The 22,336-nt window shown below is 33.7% G+C and overlaps 1 non-coding gene across 1 annotated transcript; it reads left to right on the top strand.

Moving 5' to 3' along the window:
• Positions 1-810: 810 nt before the first annotated feature.
• Positions 811-917, top strand: LOC145013442 (small nucleolar RNA R71). The gene has a single exon (XR_013665002.1). It is a non-coding gene; the product is annotated as a small nucleolar RNA R71 (small nucleolar RNA).
• Positions 918-22,336: the final 21,419 nt, after the last annotated feature.

Raw genomic sequence — 22,336 nt, 5'->3', positions numbered from 1 at the left:
TTTGGTTTTGGATCGGGTTGTTGTGGTTCTTCTTCCAATGCCTCCAAGAATTCAGAGATAGCTTCTTCTTCAATATCGATGGCCATTACGTGAGATTGGGTCTTTACTTCGGGATTCTTTGGGGACAATTGTTCTTGAACTAGAGTGGCTAGTTGACCAAATTGTACTTCAAGGTTATGGATGGAGGCTTGCTGATTCTTTATCAAAGTTTGTTGTTCCATAATGGCTGAATTAGTGGCATCGTGTCTCTTTTCCGAAGCTTCCATAAACTTCATCAAAATGGTCTCTAGGTCGGGTTTCTTCTCGGCTGGTGGTTGCTCCTTTTGATAAAAGCGTCGACCTGTCTGCCTATACTTCTCTTCTTTTTGCTTCTTATACTCTTCGTATGGCAGCCACCCTTTCTTCGGTTTCCTCCAGTCCTCATCATATTTATCCCCACTAGAGTAGCACACTTGAGCTTTCTTGTTCCCAAACTCATCTACATTGCAATCCTTGGTCAAGTGTGGACCACAACATCTCTCGCAACCCACTCTTATGGCATGTATTGACTGGTTCATTTGTGTTATCCTTCGATCCATATTATTTAGCATGGCCATTACATCTGCTATTTCTTCTGTTTGGGCCCCTCCACTGCCCTTGATTCCATCTTGCCTAGGGTTGTGGTATTCGCTAGAGTGCTTCGCGAATTCTTCAATCAACTCCTTGACCTCCCTTGGATTTTTCTTTGTTAATGGTCCTTGAGAGTCAAGGAGTTGTCTCGTCATAACGTTGACCCCATCATAGAAAATTGAGATCTCTTGTTGCACATTTAGATCATGTTGAGGGCAATTTCTGAGCAAGCCCTTGTACCGCCCCCATGCTTCGTATAATGACTCCCCCGTCTGTTGCTCAAAGTTGGCTATTGCCTTCTTGAGTTTAGATATCTTGGATGGCGGGAAAAACTGGTCCAGGAATTGCTCACGCATTTGAGCCCAAGTGGTGATTGTACCCGGTGGAAGTGATTTTAACCACTCCTTAGCAGCTCCTTTGAAAGTGACGAGAAGCATCCTAAGCAAGACTATGTTTCTGTTGACATTTGGGATGTTGAAGTAATCCGCAATGTCGTTGACTTCATCTAGATGCTTAAAAGCATCCTCATGATCTTTCCCAAAAAATGGAATATCCTTCAGTGCAGTCAATATGTGTCCCTTCAACTCGAATGTGGCAGTGGCAGGTATTGCGGGTTGGACTAAACCGGGACCCACATCTTCTCGGATCCGCTTCTTGTAAGCTCCCATGGACATCTCTTCGATTGCTTCCATCTGGTTCCTTGGCTCGTTCTCGGGTTCGCTCGTATGTTCTTCAAATTGCGGCTCGGTATCGCTTTCGGACTCGGTTTGGATGGGCGTATGATCCAAATGCTCAAGATTGCTCTTGTGCCTCGCGGATGAACTTAACTCTCTTGTCTTCTTTCCCGACTTCCTAGAAAAGGCTGACTTCAATTCTTGTAAGGGCGTCTTCTTCTTGTAAAGTGCAGACTCGGGATCTTCAAGTGGTGGCACCAAGTGTGTGTTTGAGCTTCTGGTCATGAACTCCTGCAACTTGCTAAACTAAAAACGTAAAACTTAACTAAAATAAGAAAAACTAACTACAAACTAAAAATAAAATAAATTTTTTTTAACTTTCCATGTCGTGGCTAGTATACGGCCACATCGTAGACTCTGTGATTAACAGAAAAAACTTTAAATTATTATTTATTTATTTTATTTATTTATTTATTTATTTTTATATATTTTGCTGAAAAATTAACTTTTTGTGGTTTTTACTCCACAAGAAGGATCGATTAATTTAATGCAAATAAATAAGCTAAAAACTAAGCAGTTCCCCGGCAACGGCGCCAAAAACTTGATGTGCACAAAAGTACCCACTAATTTTAATATTTATAACCTAACAAACTTAGACTAACTATGCACTTATAGGCAGTGTACCTAGTCAGATTATAGTATAGCTTAGGTAAGTTGGGTGTTGATCACAGGGAACGGTGTTCTAATTCAATATATTTACTATTAAATTAACCTAATTTATTAACAAGTTTAAAAGGGGTTTTATCTGGTTTTTCAAGATCAGATGAACTTAAATCAAATTTAATAAATAAAAACACACTCTTGTTTAGTTTGAATCCACTTCTCCCTTATGGCTAGTTAATGATTACGGATTTTTAAGTTGGTTTTTAGTTATATTAGTAATTTAGTTCTAACTTAACAATAATTAACTAATTCATGTCAAACCATGTATGTTCACACATAATTAAACACAGAACTAATTATGAATGTAAATATGCTATGTAAGATTTGTAATATAAACGCAATTATAGTCACAATACACGCTCTCTAACACAAACTTTCTCTATTTATTCTTATTACTAACTAAGATTGGTCAATCCTAGCTCTAACAATTCAATGTTCACTAAATCATTAGGTAAACAAGTTCATGCAGTTTAATGGTCACTAGGCTACACAAAACATGCAATCAAGCAATTAGAGAAACAGACAATAGCATGCTAGGTTATACAAATCAAACTCAAACAATTTTTACCAACTAAAATTAATCCATAAGCATTTAACTATTCATAAGTTTAAAGCTTCATCTAGCTAAACAAGAGTAGCTAGATTCAGCTGCTCATCATAGTGACTAAACCTACACAGCTAAAAGTAATGGAAAACATGTTCTTAATTAACTAAAATATTAACCTCTATTCTTTTTGGTGTTGAAAGCCTCTTCCAGGACTTTTCTTTTGCTCTGAATCGTCTCCTAGGACTCCTTTCTTCTTGCCCAAAAATTTCTCCTTCGTAATAATCAGGAGCACTTAAATAGTCTCCAAAAACCTGCGCCACGTCGTGGCCATCTGTGCCACGTCGTGGGCTTCAAGCTATCCGTATCCTCCAAGGAAATCATCTGTATCGCGATGTCTATCTTCTGGAAAACCCATGCCACGTCGTGGGCTTCATTGCCACGTCGTGAAATCAGTGTTTATCGTGATTTTCTTCTTTTCTTGTCTCTCAAGCCTCCCACGTTCCACACATTGTCACATTTGGTCCCTCTCTTCGAAAATCCTTTATATTGACTGAAAATAACAATTTAAAGTAATAAGTATCATTATTCTAAACATATTATCAATTTATTAATAAAAATATACTTAAATATTGCCTAAAAATAGGTATAAATATGGCAATATCAAAATACCCCACACTTAGGCTTTGCTTGCCCTCAAGCAAATTCAAACTTAATTCTTAATTACTAACATCACACAGAACAATCCGACTCTAGTGGGAGCATAAGTGTTATGTTTATAATAATCATCATGATAGTGGGAGCATAAATGTTATGATTGTATGATTATTATTGAAAGTATTGCAAGTTATCAATATTACTTATAGAAAAACAAGAGTTATACCTTGCAAAGTCGTGAGGGTTGTAAAGTTGTTTTGCTATAATTAAGGGAGAGAATATTATGCTTCATTTCAAAACTAAAGGCTTAGGTTGTGAAATGTTAATAAATTCAGTCAAGGATACATAGTGTGTTCTTAAATTTCGATTATGATTACGAGATTCCTCTTCATAATTCGAATTGTGAGAACATAGTACATAGAATATTATGGCAACAGATTGATAAAGTATCAAATCTTTATGTAAGACATTATGAATCGTGTCCCATACGCTTCAGGTATAGGATCGATTGCAAATGCTATAATATTTGAACATTCTAAATTTTTTCAAATGTCTAGCGCATTTAGAGGGAAAAAGAACAAGAATCGGTTTTAACTAAGATAATTAAACAACTATCAAAGGACAATCCAAATTTTGTCGAGGATTGGTCGCTTGTGAGTAATTGGAAGTATAGTACTGGATGGAGTATATCGATATTATTATGAATAGATGAGATTTTATTAAGAATAAGTTGTCATATGGTAAGTATGGAAAGGTTTCCATATTAGGAGTTAGATATTGAGAATCTATGTCTATATTAGAAACTTTATGCAAAAGGATGTTCAAAGAAATGTACTTTGAGTGAGAGACATCATATCTAAGGCATTGTATTGTAAAAATCTCTGATAGAGGACTTTGTAATATCGTTGGCAATAGTCATTGTGACTTTAGTGCAGTGACATTATGAAAGGATCATTGCATAAAATATTAGAATCTAACATATTCTATAAGTGGCAAGAATTTGATATTCTATCACTTGTGGAAAGGATTAGGAGTTGTGGAATGTGTATAATTGGAAATGTGTTCATTTGATCTATTTCACAATAGTAAGAACCATAGGTAAACATTGTGTGCATGCTGAGAGCATGGGAAAAGTGTTGTAATTCAAGTAGGAAGTTCATTACCCGAAACAACAAATAATGAGTAATCGATATGGTGATGAATAAAAGGTGTTTTATTTATACTCAAAGGTTTGAGGCCATATGGGATTGGTATTATTCTTGTGTTTCACCTATCATGTTTTGACTTCCTGAATAATTTAATTGGCTAAGAACAGTCAAATTATTCGAACGGGCCACAGTCGTTCATATGTTGGAAGTAGGTATGAATGAAGACTGTCGTGAATTGGTGTGTAGATTTTCTAAAGAGTATTCGACATAAGCAAATGGTTGCTGCAACGTTCATGAGTGTTTATGAATATGATTTGAGCATTGGATTAAACCCACGCTCACTTGGATCACCTCATGGATTTTATCACGAGTGATTAGTGAGACGATAACATCTTATATTCTTGAAACCGAGATGTGTGAGTTGTATCTTGCAAATCGGTTGCTCATTGATAATATGTAAACACACCAGTAACTTAGTGTTATAAAACATATTGTTGTGTGTAATTCGGTAAGTGAGTGCAAGCGAACATTGAATCAAAGTTTATCCGTTCCTTTTATCCAAAGTAGGATAAAAGCGATATCTTTGGGCCCTCGATGATTTAGTGATGACAAACGTAAATGCTCGGTCGGGCTAGGGCTAATTTGATTTGTTCACTTAGTCAGTCAGTCATAAATCGGAAGTCGAGAAATGGTACAGAGAGAATGATTAGAAATCATGTCTTATACGATATCTAGAATGGAGGAATATATGATCCCTTATCTAAAGGACACGCGTATCTGATAGGATCAGAGTTGACAGCGGCTTTAGAAAGCTACGATTGCAGATCAAGATCTGAAGTCATACGCAGAATAAGTTATTAGACTTATCCAAGTGGGAGACTGTTGGATTAGTGTCTAAGTCCATAACTATTTTGGTATGTACTTGACCCGATGGTGCATGGTCCTTTTGGGTTGCCTTCACCAAAGCAACTTGATAGGATGAATTATGGAGAGAAAGGATTAAATATGATTTATTAATATATTATGGGAATAATATATTAAAGGAGAAATCATATTGTTTAATTAATATTAGTCAAGAATTAATAAGAATTACGTTTGTGACTAAAAGAGATTAATTAAACTTAGGGGATTGGAATTGTAATTATAAGATAATTGCAATTGGGCTATGGATTACCTTATTATATAAGGTTGGACAAATTCTATGGGGAAACCCATTAGAAATCATCCAAGTCCTTTAAGAATGGAATCCATGGGCTGCTTAGGGCTTAAGCAGTCAGATTAGGGTTCCTAGTCTAAAACCTTAATAGCAAACATATATAATTAACACCCTTAAGCCCCAAAAACGTGGAGAACTTGTTCTCTAGGGTTTTGGATGATTTTGGGCAGCCTCCTTCTCTTTTTCATCCTCTTGCTCTTGGTGTTTGTGAACCATTAGAGGAGTGACATTTGTGACTCTAAGCTTTCTAAAGTCATTACAAGAAGGAATTGTGATTGTTATTGCTACATAACAATCAAGGATTAGGGTTTGTATGATCACATAGGATGTTCTTATGGCCAAAACCCATCAGCTTTTGCTTTAAGTACGGTCAGTCAATATCTAGGAAACCCGGGTAAGGCTCATTGGATAGAGGTTAAAAACATTCTTAAGTATCTGCGACGAATAAAAGAATGGGTCCTTGTGCTCGGTGCCAGTGATGACTTAAGAGTTACTAGTTATAATGACGCCAGTTTTCAGACAGACCGAGACAACTTCCGTTCTCAGTCAGGATGGCTGTTTACACTCAATGGAGGAGTAGTAACTTGGAAAAGTTCCAAGCAGGAGACTATGGTTGATTTAATGTGTGAGTCAGAGTATATAGCTACGAGCGAAGCATCACATTAGGTTGTATGGTTAAAGAACTTCATTGGAGACGTAGTCGTAAAGGAGCCTATGGAATTTTTCTGCGATAATGAAGGAGCGGTTGCCTTAACCAAGGAACCAAGGGATCATGGCAGATCCATACATATCGACAAAAAATATCACCTCATTAGACATCGTGTAGAAGAAGTACTCCTCGTCGTCTAGAGGGTATCGTTAGAACAGAATCCTGCAAATCCCTTAACAAAGGTTCTGAGTAAGATTAAGCATGTTCAGCATGCGAGGAGCATTGGTCTGAAGGACAATATTAGTTTTAGTGATTAGATAGATATTTTAGACACTTGTAACAATATATATGTAATTGACATTGGTGATTAATTAATGGAGATTAATTTATAAGTAATTGTTTACTATCTTTTGTCAATTGTTTATCTTGTGTTTCACTTTGCATCTTTTACTTCTCGAATAATTGGATTGTTCAAATTATCCATAGTCGATCATACTTTGGAAGTAAGTAGTGAATTAAGATTGTCATGAATTGGCTTGTAGATTGTCTAATTGTTTAGACATAGCAATGGTTTGTTGAAACGTTCATGAGTACTCTTGAAATGGGGATTTAAGTATTGGATTAAGCCCACACTCATTTGAATTACTTCAAGGAATTTATCACGAGTAATTATGAGACAATAATATCGTATAATCTTTAAACCAAGATATATGAGTTGTTGTTTACGAGTTGGTTGTGAATTGATATTGCGTAAACGCATCGGTAACTTGATGTTATAAAACACATTGTTATGTATGATTGATGAGTAAATATTACAAGCATATAAGTCAAAGTTTATCTGTTCCTTTTATCTTAAGGGGATAAAAGTGATATCTTGGGCCCCTTGATGATTTTATGTTGGCTTATGTACGGGCCCAGTCAAGATTGAGTTTATGTGTTCAACTAAGTTCCTTGTCATACAAATCAGAAATCGGGAAACAAACTGTTGGACATTGAGAATGATTTTATTCCATGTCTTTGTCCACATGATATCTTGTAGAACAAAGGATTCTATGATCCCTTATCTTAAGGACACATAACTAACAAGGTCAGAGTTCGACAACGGCTTTTGAGAGCTACGATTGTTGATCAGATTTTGAAGTCATACTTGCAATTATAGTTATTAGAATTATTCAAGTGAGAGAATGTTAGATTAGTTGTCTAAGCCCGTAACTATAATTGGTATGAACTTGATTTGATAGTAGCATGGTCCTTCTGGGTTGCCTTCACTTTAGCAACTTGACAGGATGATTTATGGAGAGAGAGGTTAATAAATGATTTATTAATATATTATGGAAATAATATATTGATTAGAAATCATATTATTTAATTAGTATTTAATCATAAATTAATTTGGAATTAATTTTGGGATTAAAGGAACTGATTAAATGAACAGGGGTTCTTCTGTAAATCATTGATAGTTGCAAAACTGGGCTGCTGGACTCCTCTTTGACGGGGTGGACGAAATCTATAAGGAGGCCCAATAGAATTCGTCCAAGGATTTTAGAGGCGGAGATCCATGGACTGCTTAGGGCCTAAGAAGGAGATTTGGGTTTCCACCAGAAAACCCTAGCAACCTCAACTATTAAAAGACCCATATGCATGTGATTTTCGGCCACTGCTTCCTTGAAGATAACCTAGCCTAAATTCTGAAGTATTACCTCCTCTTTCCTTCTCATCCTCTTACTACAAGTGTTTGTGAGCCATTAGAGGTGCAACATTTGGGGCATTAAGCATTCAAAGGTCAAGATCAAGCTAGGAATTCTTGTTATTGCAACATCACAAGCAAGGTAACCTTCTTAACCCTTTTCATATGTGAATTTCAAGTTATGTGTGCTAGATCTAGGGTTATTGCTTTGGAATTTCTTTTGAATGTTTAATTAGTGAAAAACTTAGATCCAAAGCAATTAGGGTTGCATGAACACATAGGATCTTGTTATGATCAAAATCCATCAAACTTATCTGTCCTGAACAAGTTTACAGATACCCGAAGCATATACGCCCTGACCACTTATAGGTACCAAAAAATCCTCATCGAAAACAAAATCAACTCCAAACTCAAAACTGAATAGGTATAGGTGGTCCTGGTCCATCCACCAACACAACTCCATCATTCAGTCACTCCCTAGGAAGAACAATTCAATAAATTCTCGAACAATCACCAAGTCCACTTAACCCCAATGATGTCAACAAACTGACCGAGTACTCACATCACATTTGGCACAACCCAACCTATGATCTCCCAAGTATTATAGTTGTTGAGGTCTACTCACAAACCTTCACTCAACCATGTGATAATCTAAATCATCCTAGAGAATGCCACATACCAAGTCATAGACTTCCCTCACGAACACCACCGCATACCAACCTAGTGAATGTTACGGCTGCTCCGTAGCCTTATAACACTTCCACAACCACATCCTATTCTAGTGAATGCTACGGCTACTCCATAGTCTTATGTCACTCCTACAACCGTACACTAACTGGGTGAATGCTACGGCTAGTCCGCAGTCTTACATCACTTCTACAACCGTACACTAACCTGGTGAATGATACGGCTGCTCCATATTCTTACATCAATTCGACAACCACACACTAACCTAGTGAATGTTGCGGCTTTTCCACAGTCTTACAACACTCCTACAACCACAAACTAAGTTGGTGAATGCTACGGATGCTCCGCAGTCTTACATCACTCCTACAACCACACACTAACTTGGTGAATGCTATGGTTGATCCATAGTCTTACATGACTCCTACAACCAATACTAAATTGGTGAATGCTACGGCTACTCCGTAGTCTTACATCACTCCTACATCCACACACTAACTTGGTGAATGCTACGACTACACCGTAGTCTTAAATCACTCCTACAACCACACACTAACCCAGTGAATGCTATGGTTGCTTAGCAGTCTTACATCACTCCTACAACCAAACACTAACCCGGTGAATGCTATGGATGCTCCATAGTCATACATCACTCCTACATCATTTCCAAAGAACACTATTACTTACTTAACCATGAACCTTGTTGCAACCAAAACTGGCTCTCTAGTTTCCTTAGGATGATACCATGATGACTGGCCTTCCCACTTAATCCTTATTCAAACAATATCTTATCCGCATCGTCCGACTAGCCGTTCATGGACCGGCCGGCCACACGGTAGTGTGCTCTACACTCATAATCCTGACATGTCCTGGATTCTTTCAAACCTCAAGGAACCCTAATGCTTCCTCCACCTATATCAATCTAAAACTCCTACATGGTCATAATTTCTAAAATGGCTCGCAATTTGAAGTATTCCCCAGCGGTCCCAAGTAACTATCCCTCATTTAGAGTCATCAATATTCTGATAACCTCATAATCACTGAAGTACCTAGCCATCCACAATCTTCCAACCCTATCACCACTGGACTATGATCCCATAATCAAATGATATCGGGTGCTCACACCCCAAACCAGATGAAGTACTTTACTAATCTGGACAAAGATTGCCGTATCTAGAGTACCTTACCTTGATATAATTCGACCTCCTTCTACAATCCCAACCAATGACAAGGAACCTTAAAGACCCACCATCGGAATAGATAAATAATCACTTCAATGTTCTACCTACCAAAACAAAACCGAGTCTACTATAGATCATAATTCCATAATCCAGCAACTAAGGGTAACGTATCCAGAAGCCATGATATACCATAAACAGAACATGACCATAAGTTGTCATAATCATTGACCTCCAATTATAAAACTTAAACCTTTGAAGCATCCCCATCCATTAATGATAATGGGAACATTCAACGATCGAGGATCCACTGGTAACTACCCAACAATCTAATATTCTATTGAACTAACCTATGCGGAATAACACATACCAAAATCTGATGTTGATTGACAGACCAATGAACACTCTATAACCTAAGCTGATGAATTCTTTAACAACCGACACTGCACCCAAGTAACTTAACCATCTCTTGACCAGTTCATCAGCATCCTCGAAAGGGACCACTGGCTACAACGAGCTCCCTGACCAACAACTTCCTGCTGCGAAGACAACTTGTGCATTTTAGAGCATATAAAACAAATGTTAATTTGCTTTGCACCTCATCTTGACAATATCTTGAACCCAAGCCTCACATATCCGAACTGTAAGTCCTTTTAGTCCATTCCTTTGAAACTGTGAACTCAACAAATCAATGGTCTTTCAAGTAGCATGCCTAATTCTCCCCTATTTGGGTTCAGAATATCACCAAATGATGTTGCAGACAAACCACACTTCAAACCGAATCAACCAGGTACAAACCATCTCAAAATATTGGAATGTATAACACAACGCAAGATAAGCACCAAGATAAAAACGCAACACTCAAAGACATTCTGAATCTCAGATGGAGATCTTGGAAACTTCCCAGTCGTAACCGCCTCTATCATCAAGAATCCCATGCAAATGCCCAAGCAATAACTCTGATATCCCATTCGTAACACCGATTCTCCATCTAAGAACAAATGGACTACCACACACTTTGCTTTTGAATCTCTAACCTTCTCTCCATCGCGAGACATAATAAAAAACATGAGGCATCATCCTCATAATCGAGATACAACATAGACAATGAAAGTTGTTGTTCCTAACTCACCTCTCGTAATCACCTGGAACAACCTGCCAGAAACACGCTTTAACTGAATTCAAGGAGGACATACCCCTAGTCCTCATATTGTATAGTCTCTATGAAAATGACTCTCTTTCCACATATGAAATTTTCTCGAGGCGATCAAACCACAAGAATCCTCTCGTGCATATTCTCCCTTTTCGCGGATACTGCAACCATCCGGTTTCCCCTACTGGTTCATCTTCCGATCTCTATAATCATATGCTTGCTCTCTTTTACCCCAACATAGAAAATTGGAAGAACAAAATCATTTTAATAGAAATTGACATCATAAGCTATTGGCTAATCACTCAATCTCGAGACTAAATTTCTCATGTCGCTCATCCCAACAACTCCCTCATTGAGTCCCGCGACTCAGACTGACACTACCTAAAGTAGGACCCCGAAATCAACTACTCATCGAGGTCTACATCATTTGAGGCCAACTAACATGGCCCCTAAGGCCCAAATAATCACCTGACCCATCTTCTTCCCGGTTTGCCATAACCGAAAAGCTAATAACATTATGCCAAACCATGTTCCTACCCTCAACCAACTCCTTAAAATTTTCAGGACTTTCCTTGATTCGAGTATGGATCTTGTGCTTCTAGAAGTACGAACCCAATACTACTTGCCACACCTATCCGTACTTTCCTCAGAATCATCCTGAATCCTCTAAGTTACTTCTTCATAATGATACCCTCCAAAATTTGGTAAACAAAGCATCATTTGAACTAAGTGCTTCCTAGTCTCTCCTAGGATTCCCACCTCACACTGCCATCAACTGCTGAAGGATTATTAGAAACAATTTCTGAGGGGGGGGGGGGATTATTGGGAGTCAGAAATGTCATCAACTAAGTCCTCTCATGATGGCCTGGAGTGCTGTAATCGAATGCCTAGTCCTCGAGAGCTGATTGTGCTATATGGGTAAGGTTATGCCCTTTCTAACACCAATTGGTTTTAGATCAATCGGTAGCGCTGATGCTCAACAACCATGCAACACTGAATATATCTTTAGCCCTAATCTAGCATGCAATTATCATATACTCACATCAAACATCAATCACAAAACACCTATGGGTATTTTGTGAAACACTTACTTGAGCTCGACTGATTGCACGCATCACACACCTTTTTATTTAAAACACACTCTTAGGAAATCATTTTATTTTAGAAAATTTTACCAACTCCATAGTTTGAGTACAAGAATACTCGAGAGTATGTCTGAATCCCTCAAACCAAGGCTCTGATACCAACTTGTAACATCCCAGATTTCAACCCAAAATTTTCAATTAAGCCTTAAGTGTTTATTTAAATCACAACTACATGATCTTAAAACATTTATCAGAGTATCATTAAAAGTTATCACGTTCACAAATTCTCCATTGATGCGATGCAATCGAGTCGTGCCCCTCCTTTAATATAAGAAAAACCTAAAACTTGTAAACCACAAATCATAAGCGCAAAGCTTATTGATTTCCTTATAATACCACACACAACACAACACAAACAGATAGTTATGGGTTATCAGCACCCGTGGGGACTATCAGTAGTCCCAGTGGGGAAACAGTATGCCCAGTGGGTTATCATCAACCATGGAGACTATCAGTAGTCTCGGTACACAGTATCACATATCACAATAACAACAAGCAAGACCCAGCTGGTCAACACACTCACTTACACACACACACATACACACACACACACACATATATATATATATATATATATATATATATATATATATATATATATATATATATATTACCACACATGCTTATACAAACATGCAATAGTTACAAAGACAGCTAGCATCCGACGTACACAATTTAGTGAGTCGGTCTAACGACCCGAAAATCTTTCCGTAAACGATGTTAGCATTCCGTAACTTAAATAATTATTTTTGCAAACGATTTTTATTTTATGATTATAAACTGCAATAAAATAAATAAAATCCTTTTATAGTGAAAATAAGGTCAAGGGGATGAAATTGCTATTACTAAAAGTCTATGAATTTGTGCTTTTGGGTGTTGGGGTTCAAAGAGTTATTACAAGCAAATCCTAGGGACCAAAGTCGTAAATATGCCTATAAATTCTAAAGGATCAACTAAACCTACGTATTGATTTTCCTTTAATGTCATATCGTCCGTTTTCTTTGCTATGCTATCACATACACACGAAGAGCCCATCCAAATACGTCTTTAGGGTGGTTGTGTTATCGAAAAAAAAAATCAAGTCCAATTGATTGGTTTGTGTAAGCGTCGGTTAACAGGGAAGTAATAGAAAGAAATTTGATCGACCGAGAGAAGGAGGCATCGATGGATTTTTTATGCTTCACGTATGTTTTCTATTGTTCGGCTTATGCGTGCGATATAAAAATGTCCTCCCAATTGTCTTGGGTTATTACATCGATCATCACCGGAGGAAAAAAAAAAGAATCAATCTTGAAGGAGGGACATGGGAAAATAAATTGTGAGGCATGCGAGGAAGAGTTAGAAAGGATCCATCGGATTTGTGTGATGCGACTCTAGCCATGTGAAATCGACTTTGTACAAACCTGGTGAGTTCTTCTCTTCTTTCCTTTGATTGGTACTTCGTTGAGTAGCCTTATGGGTTGTGCGATTCGGAACAAGGCCTAGTTTAATGTATGTCCGTACGTGTTCTACCGAATTCAAGAAAAAAAGATATGAGTGGAAGCTTTAAACTTTTGGGAATGCAATACAATGTTTTATCCTTAATGACTTAGAGCGTGTTTGGTTTAGTTTTTGTGGGGCAAAAGTCCTTTTTGTAAAAGGATTTTTTGTAAAAGAACTTTTTATAAAAGTTGTTTTTTAAAATGTGTTTGGATTAGCTTTTGAAGAGAAAAAATCAAAAGTTAAAATGTTTGGTTTAATTTTTACATGCAAAATGATTAAAAATGACATGGTTACATATTTATTAGGGGTGGATGGAGATATAAAGGTAATTTTAATGTTTAACACTGTTGAAAAGTTGAAAAAGTTATGATTTTGTGACTTTTCAAAAAGATAAAATTTACTCTATTGAAAAAATCATTTTCAAAAGTCCTTCTTATCTTTCCAAACATCTTTTTAACTTTTTCTAAATCATTTTAGAATTTAAACCAAACACCCTCTTAGTATTTATTTTCAAGCCATTTAGCCAATTACTATAATAAATGAGGTTTTTTTTTTTTTTTCGATGTATGTTATTTTTACATTAAATTTGCTAAATGATATTTTGTGATTATTTTAAATTAATTTTTTTCTTTTTTATATATCATTTTATGAGTTTTCTATTTTAATAAATTCCATATAATTCTTTAATTTAATAAATACAATAAATATAATAATAAATGAATATCAATTTTATTAATGTACTTACCTTTTTATTTCAAATTTTCAAATTAAAGTTCATTAGTTTATTTTGTTTATTTATTTAAATTTAAAAAATAAAAAAATTTCAATTTTAATATTCATTATTTTTTAAATTTTTTTTTATAAATCTAAAGTTTTAAATATTTAGATTTTTAGAATTAATTTTATTTAATTAACTCATATAACACATGAGCCTTACACTTAATTATATAGTTATATATAATATGTAAGTTTAGTGGGATTTATTTTCAAGCACTCACTGTTTGTGACCGAAGGGTTTACATCAGTCCATATAAGAAAGTGGTTATATCATTGTTATCGGATCCTAAGGATAATCGTAGTAATTACCACATAAATGATTGTTCTTTGAAACTAATAGTGGCTGGAAATTTATTGACAATAATGAGCCTATAAACTAATGCACTTGAATAAGAATGAAGATATATAAAATTCATATTTGAGTTTCATTCAACCAATTATCTTAAGCGGGTTAATGCGTTAATTTGTCAATGAACCCTTAAAATGCAATGTTGAGAAATTCTGAAAAAAATTACCAATCTGTCACTGTATTCAAAAAAATCTATAAAAATCATCAGAGATTATCCATAAATTCTCAAAGTTTTCATTTTGAGTCTAGTTGATCCATGAATTTTTGTAGGACCTTTTGTTGCCTCCAACTTAGGTGAAAATCGTCTTTTTCACCAGCTGGTCAGAATTTAGCCGCATTGATAGATAGTTTTGTAAAAATTATATAAAATTGTAGAAAAATCGTTTAGACCATTAAAAGTACTTTAAGAAAAGATAAAAATCTGAAATTCTAGAATATGAAATAAAAAATAGAAATTCTAGAGGTCCTAAGGTTGCTAAAACAGCTCTAAACAAGTGGCTATTCTGGGTCCAAAGCTGGGAACTTTGCTTGTTAGTTGATTTATGTGTTTGGGTTATGGATTTGTCATCTTCGGCATTGTAGAACTCCAAAAACCTTTTTATTTGTATTGTAATAGAGGCAAGGGTGATAATTGATTAATTGGTGATAATTGGTCACTCCAAAAACCTTTTTATTCAAGCTTCACAAGACTTGAAGTGTGAGTTGGTCACATCTTTGGTAAATGTGAGTCAACTTCGTAGTTTTAAAAGTACATTGATAGGAGTATCCTATATATATATATATATATATATATATATATATATATATATATATATATATATATATATATATATATATATATATATATATATATATATGGTGAGGTTCAATAGATAAATATTAAACAAGTAAGGAAGGTGTGGAGTGCACACTTGTTTAAGTTTATTCAAGATTAAAAGTAGACTGTCATTTAGGGGCGAAGCCCCTGAACGAACGGGGGTTCGGGGGCAGCGCCCCTGGGAGCGGGGTCCAAGGGGCGGCAGCTCCTAGCGGGGTCCAAGGAAGGCATTTATTCTTATAGAAAACCCGGATTTATGATAGTTTGTTGACCGTTGCCAAACTATTTTATGACAGTTTTGACAGTTTTCAGACAAAAAAGGTATTTAACCGATTTTGGTTAGTTTTTTCTGGTACTTACGAAAATTCATACACTCATTTTCTGTTCTTTTCTCTTATGAGTTTTATCCAATCAAAGATTAGGGAGTACCACCCAATACTTTGATTTGATAGTGAAATCACAATTCTCAGAATTTCCAAGGCTATTTTATCCCTATTATCTTACACGTTGGAAATCATAATGATCAACAACTAGGAAAATAGATGTAAACTTTTACATTGGATGCAAACATACAGATTATACCAAAAAATCCACCTCCATACCAAAACCTATCTCTTTTTTTCGTTTAAATTTTTTTAGGTAACATTATTTATCAAAAAAAAAAAAATGAATATACCGTTGTTCTCGATTTTTTTTGTCCTCTTTCAATAGAGATCGATATTCATATACAAAAAATAAACTTTTTTTTTTCGAAAAAAAAAAACACACTTCATTTTGTTAGTTTTTTCAATATTTAAGTTTATTTTTATTAAAATTTTTTTTGCAAAAACTATTAATTTTTTGTACTCTATTAATAAAATTCAACACCAATTTAAAAAAAAAAAAAAAAAAAAAAAAAAAAAAAAAAAAAAAAACCTTCGAACAGTGTAGATTCACACTGTGAATCTAAACTCTTCATATTTCAATTTTTCACATTCATAATGTGAAAAGCTCGAAAAATTCAGATTCACATTGTAAATCTGATTTACTATTATGCACACTGTGAATCTGAGAATGTTCATAAAAAAACCTCGTTCAGTGTAGTTTCACACTGTTAATCTAAACTGCAAATATTTTAATTTTTAACATTCACAATGTGAAAAAGCTCCGATCAGTTCAGATTCATACTATGAAGTTGACTTACTATTATGCCCACTGTGAATCTTAGATGATTCACAATATGAATCTGAACAGGTTCACAATGTGAATCTGAACTGAAATATCGGTTTTTTAGATGAATATAAATTTATGTTTAAAAAGTACAAAAAAACATGAAATATTGGATTGCCGTTGATCGTTTTAAATTTCGACACTTTGAATTGGTTCATTGGTTCCTTGATTAATAATGATTTTTTATTCCGAATATATATATATATATATATATATATATATATATATATATATATATATATATATATATATATATATATATATATATATATATATATATATAGAGAGAGAGAGAGAGAGAGAGAGAGAGAGAGATTTTGTCCCAAGTGAGTGAAAAGCAAAAGAACTGATACCGTAGGAATGGGTAAGCAGTGTTCTTTATCAGATAGTCAGATACTTGCCAGCTTACACCTGTTCAATACAATATCCTCAAATCTCTATCTACCCCAACAAAAATTATTGGATCAAAAATTGAGGTTAGGGTAAGTGCAATTGTCTGGTTCTTGAATGCCTCCATCAATTAACAATAAGTTCATTTTTTATTTTTTTATCCGTGTTCTATTAAATCAATATTTGTAACACAATTTGTAATTTTCACCAAGATTCAATGAGTTTAAATCTCGAATGTGGAATATATAATTAGCTTAAGGAATATTCTTATAAGTAATTGTGCATAGGATGTCTTTGTTTTCACCATTTGATAATTTATGGAATTTTGTTATTATTTGAGATAAGAGATCCAAAAAGGCCCACTGCCCATGTTCCTTTTGGCAGTGCATTTGATGTTGCAAAGGACCTAAGATAATATAATGCAGATGTGAGCTGTGCACCGCAATCATGTGCTTTCAAAATCTTAGGCCATTTGAAACACAATATTAGGAGAATGCAAATCTATAATATTTTGACACCAAATTTATTTTCATTTTAATAACATGTTGAAAACATCATATAAATTATAAAAAACTTATATTTATTATTTTACTATTAAAATAGATATTTTATTGATATATTCTTAATTGAAACATAACAATTAACAAATATGATTAAATATTCTCTAATGATGTTATGAAATGTTTGCGAAAATAAAATGACAAATTATTTGATATTCTATTTATTATTGGAATTAATTTAATTTACTTCATAAAGTTTTTGTAATGGTATATTTCTGTAGATTATTTATAAAAAATTTTAATTAGATATTTTATAATTTATGTATAAAACCAGATATATTGGTTGTTCTAGAGTGAATCGTATATTTTTTAATAGTAGAAGATTAAATAAAAGATGTTAAATAAAAAGAAGAAAAAAAATATATTAAAAAAGGACAAAACTAATGTTGGATTTTGTAAGCCAAAGAAGTAATTAACTTCGCATTTTAGTGTGTTTTTTTTTTTTTTCAAATATAAGAATAGGCCCAAGCGTTTATTTTTATTTTTATTTTTTTGTTACCCTAAATAACAAGGTATTTCAAAATTTCAACACCCAAAGAGCAGTAAACACCAACACTTCGAAATCTTTCCTTTATGTTCCGTTGATGTTTGAAACATTTATCCAAATAATCCAGACACGCACTGTAGTCGAGATAGAAGGATGAACACCCACCACACCAACTAGTAATTTTTCTTCAGGTGGAAGAATCCAATTGACAATATATGAAAAGATGATACAAGTTGGGGCTAGTCCACTTGGCTAACAAGGTGTCTAACTAGGAGTTTCTAACCAGGAGGTCTTTGGGTTCAATCCCAAGCAAATACTAACATTGCCGTTCAAAAAAAATATATGAAAAGATGACACTACCAACAAGTCTATGGTCCAACAGAAATGTGAGATGCTCAATGTTTAAGTTTCACTTCAAACATATATGGATATAAGAAGTAGATTATAAAATGTGTGTTGCGGTCCAAAAAATACATAAAAAAGAGTCATCATTAAGTCTCTTTTATGAAGATTAGCTCCGATCGGATTACGATCTAAACGAAATCTCAAATACAAAAATATTAAGGACTAACGTAGTCCATTTAAAATCATCAACCACCCAGTGTTGAATCAATGATTCAAACTAACAGACATTCGAAAATTAAATATAATTTTCAAACTACCAGTCCACAATATCGTCACCCACAACAAGATCGAAAATGTTTGATTATCAAATATAATAATTTTTCTAAAAAAAACTAGCTAGGCAAGTATATAATTAACTTGTAGTTTTAATTCCAAAAATTAAACATAATTTACAAATATATTATTTTATTATCATTGTTAAAGATTTTTTTTTGTTAACTAACCTCCTAAAACATCGGTTTACAATTTTGGTTTAACTAGAGTAAAAATAATATTACTTAGAACAATGTTGTGGAAAAAAAAAAGAATATAACGTTGCCAACATTGCATTCAACATGTGTCCATCTAAAATTTATACTATAATCTCTAAAAAATCCAAAGTTAAGGGGTGTCCATGGAGACATGTGGTCTGAACCTAGATTGATCCTTGCAACGACTATCGAGGTATCATGATCAAGAATACACCTAGCTGGAAGAAACCATACACTCACTCGTCAAGTTAAGCTCTCAAACACATTAAGAATGTGTTTGGCAAAATTAGCTGGTAGCGGGTAAATTGTGATGGGTAGCAGGTAGTTTGTAGCTTGTAGCATTCTGTTAAACGCTACATGAAGTAGCATTTGGATTTGGAGAGTTTTGGTTAAACTACACGCTAGAAACTTGTAGTGTCAAACAACACTTTTTGTTTAAGACGGAGTGTTTTGTCAAGCGCTGGAAGCTAAAAACTCTCAAACATTCCATGTCGAATACGTCCAAAGATTTTGTTGATCGGAAAGAACAATAAGCTCCATCAGCCAACTCAACACAACCTATTGTGTATCTTCAACACCTTCAATCGGTGATAGATGCAAGCAACCAACCTCACATGATTAGACCCGACCCAAACGGCGTGTGATAGGAGCGACCGTCTAGGGCTCATCGTTCCAAAGGGTCCAAAATATTTGTGGATTATGTAATATTAATATATGATCATTAGTCTATTTTAAGGATAAACAAATAAATAAGAACAAGTGAAAACAAGTGAAATTCAAAGGCCTAAATTTGATATATTATTGAAAGTAGGAACAATAATTATCATTTTTGATAATTATTGAAAACTGACAACCTATGAATCAATCAAGCAACAGTAGAATAGAATAATCGATTATATCGTCTCAATTCCTAAGTATTAACGGTTAGTATTTCATGCATATAGAATCTTAATAACCATTTTTGTTATTGTAGCATTTGTTTCTTCAGAGTTGAAATTATTAAATAATTATTTAAGGTCGTGAAGTCACTAGAAATGTTAAATAGTTTGATTACTTTATGTATAGATGAATATATATATATATATATATATATATATATATATATATATATATATATATATATATATATATATATATATATATATATGTCAGAAAAGATTCATTTTAATAATATTATTTTCAAAATGGCAAAAAAAACCAATTTTGTTGAAGTGAACTCCTTATCAATTGGATAGAAGTCACACAACACAACCACTAAACAAATGTTTGTTTGTGTTTTCTTTATCATGATACTATTAATATGATATTTTATCTAAAAAACAACAACAAACATTTTTTCTTTACTTTAACAGATTTTTATAATTTTATTTTTATTATATTTGTACATTTGATATCATTATTAATGATTTTGTATTTAAATGAATTAGAAGAGGTATCTTTTAAAGGCAATTTTATTTGTTTTCATTCCCGACCTAAAATATATTTGAACCATCCCTACAGATAATCAAGTCTTAAATGATCTTTTTTGTATTTTGGTGAATAATATAGAATCGAATATATAATTTAGTATTCCTCAACACCATATTATTAAAGAAAATGTTGGTTGAACTTTTTTCTAAGGTTTTAAAAACCAAACCGGAGAACGAATCGACCATATTATCGATTCGATGGATCAACTGATCCAATTAGTCGGATGAGTCTAAAAAATCGGATAATGTTATAATTATATTATTATTAATTTTAATTATATAAAATATAAAAAAAATGAATAAAACAATTAATTTCCGGTTTTTACTGGTTCAACCGAACCGGTTCATAACACCAACGATTTTTTTGGCTTCTAAGAACTGGATCGAAGACTTGTTCCCGGTTAAACCGGATGAATCAGTAGTCCGGTCCGGTTTTCAAAACATGGATTTTTCCCACAACAAGTTACAAAAATACAAGTCGGTACAACGGATCATAAATGACAATGTTATCTCCCCTTGATCTATAGATGCAGTACTCAAAAGAATTAACTTTACCATATGAAAACACTTAACGACACAACTTAATGTTCGTTTATCTTTTCATTCGTGATACGATGATAATTAAGATTTATATATTATAAAAAAAAATTAATTAAGATTTAAAAAAGTATGAGAACCATTCAAAACTTCCAAAAATAATGTTCCAAAATATGGATTGTCTGACTTTGAAAAACAAAATCAAAGTAAAAAACTTTAATCAGTGAGGTCTAGTCCAAGACAAGACTCACGAGTGTGTATTGTGTATAGTACATACGAGACTCAAAGTGTCATGCACATTAAAGTAACGTTGGTATTCATTTTAACATGTCAGTTGATTACAGTACAAAAGTTATTTCAAATAATATTTTCTTGTGAGGGTAATATTTTTTGATTGCGGTGGCTTACAAATAAATTAATAGATCAAACAAAATTGTATAAACATCTCTCTCTCTCTCTCTCCCCAATAGGTCGGATGAGTTAAAAAAACCGGATGATGTTATAATTATATTATTATTAATTTTAATTATATAAAATATAAAAACAAATGAATAAAACAATTAATTTCCGTTTTTTACTGGTTCAACCGAACCGGTTCACAACACCAACGATTTTTTTGGCTTCTAAGAACTGGATCGAAGACTTGTTCCCGGTTAAACCGGATGAATCAGTAGTCCGGTCCTGTTTTCAAAACATGGATTTTCCCACAACAAGTTACAAAAATACAAGTCGGTACAACGGATCATAAATGACAATGTTATCTCCTCTAGATCTATAGATGCAGCACTCAAAAGAATTAACTTTACCATATGAAAACACTTAACGACACAACTTAATGTTCGTTTATCTTTTCATTCGTGATACGATGATAATTAAGATTTATATATTATAAAAAAAAATTAATTAAGATTTAAAAAAGTATGAGAACCATTCAAAACTTTCAAAAATAATGTTCCAAAATATGGATTCTCTAACTTTGAAAAACGAAATCAAAGTAAAAAACTTTAATCAGTGAGGTCTAGTCCAAGACAAGACTCACGAGTGTCTATTGTGTATAGTACATACGAGACTCCAAGTGTCATGCACAAACGTTGGTATTCATTTTAACATGTCAGTTGATTAAACTACAAAAGTTATTTCAAATAATATTTTCTTGTGAGGGTAATATTTTTTGATTGCGGTGGTTTACAAATAAATTAATAGATCAAACAAAATTGTATAAACATATCTCTCTCTCTCTCTCTCTCTCTCTCTATATATATATATATATATATATATATATATATATATATATATATATATATATAGGGAGGATCA

Source organism: Lactuca saligna, chromosome 8, assembly GCF_052625555.1.
Source record: "Lactuca saligna cultivar CGN05327 chromosome 8, ASM5262555v1, whole genome shotgun sequence".
NCBI classification, from domain to species: domain Eukaryota; kingdom Viridiplantae; phylum Streptophyta; class Magnoliopsida; order Asterales; family Asteraceae; genus Lactuca; species Lactuca saligna.
Note: the sequence above shows the minus strand (reverse complement) of the source record. Positions and strands in the feature narration are given on the sequence as shown.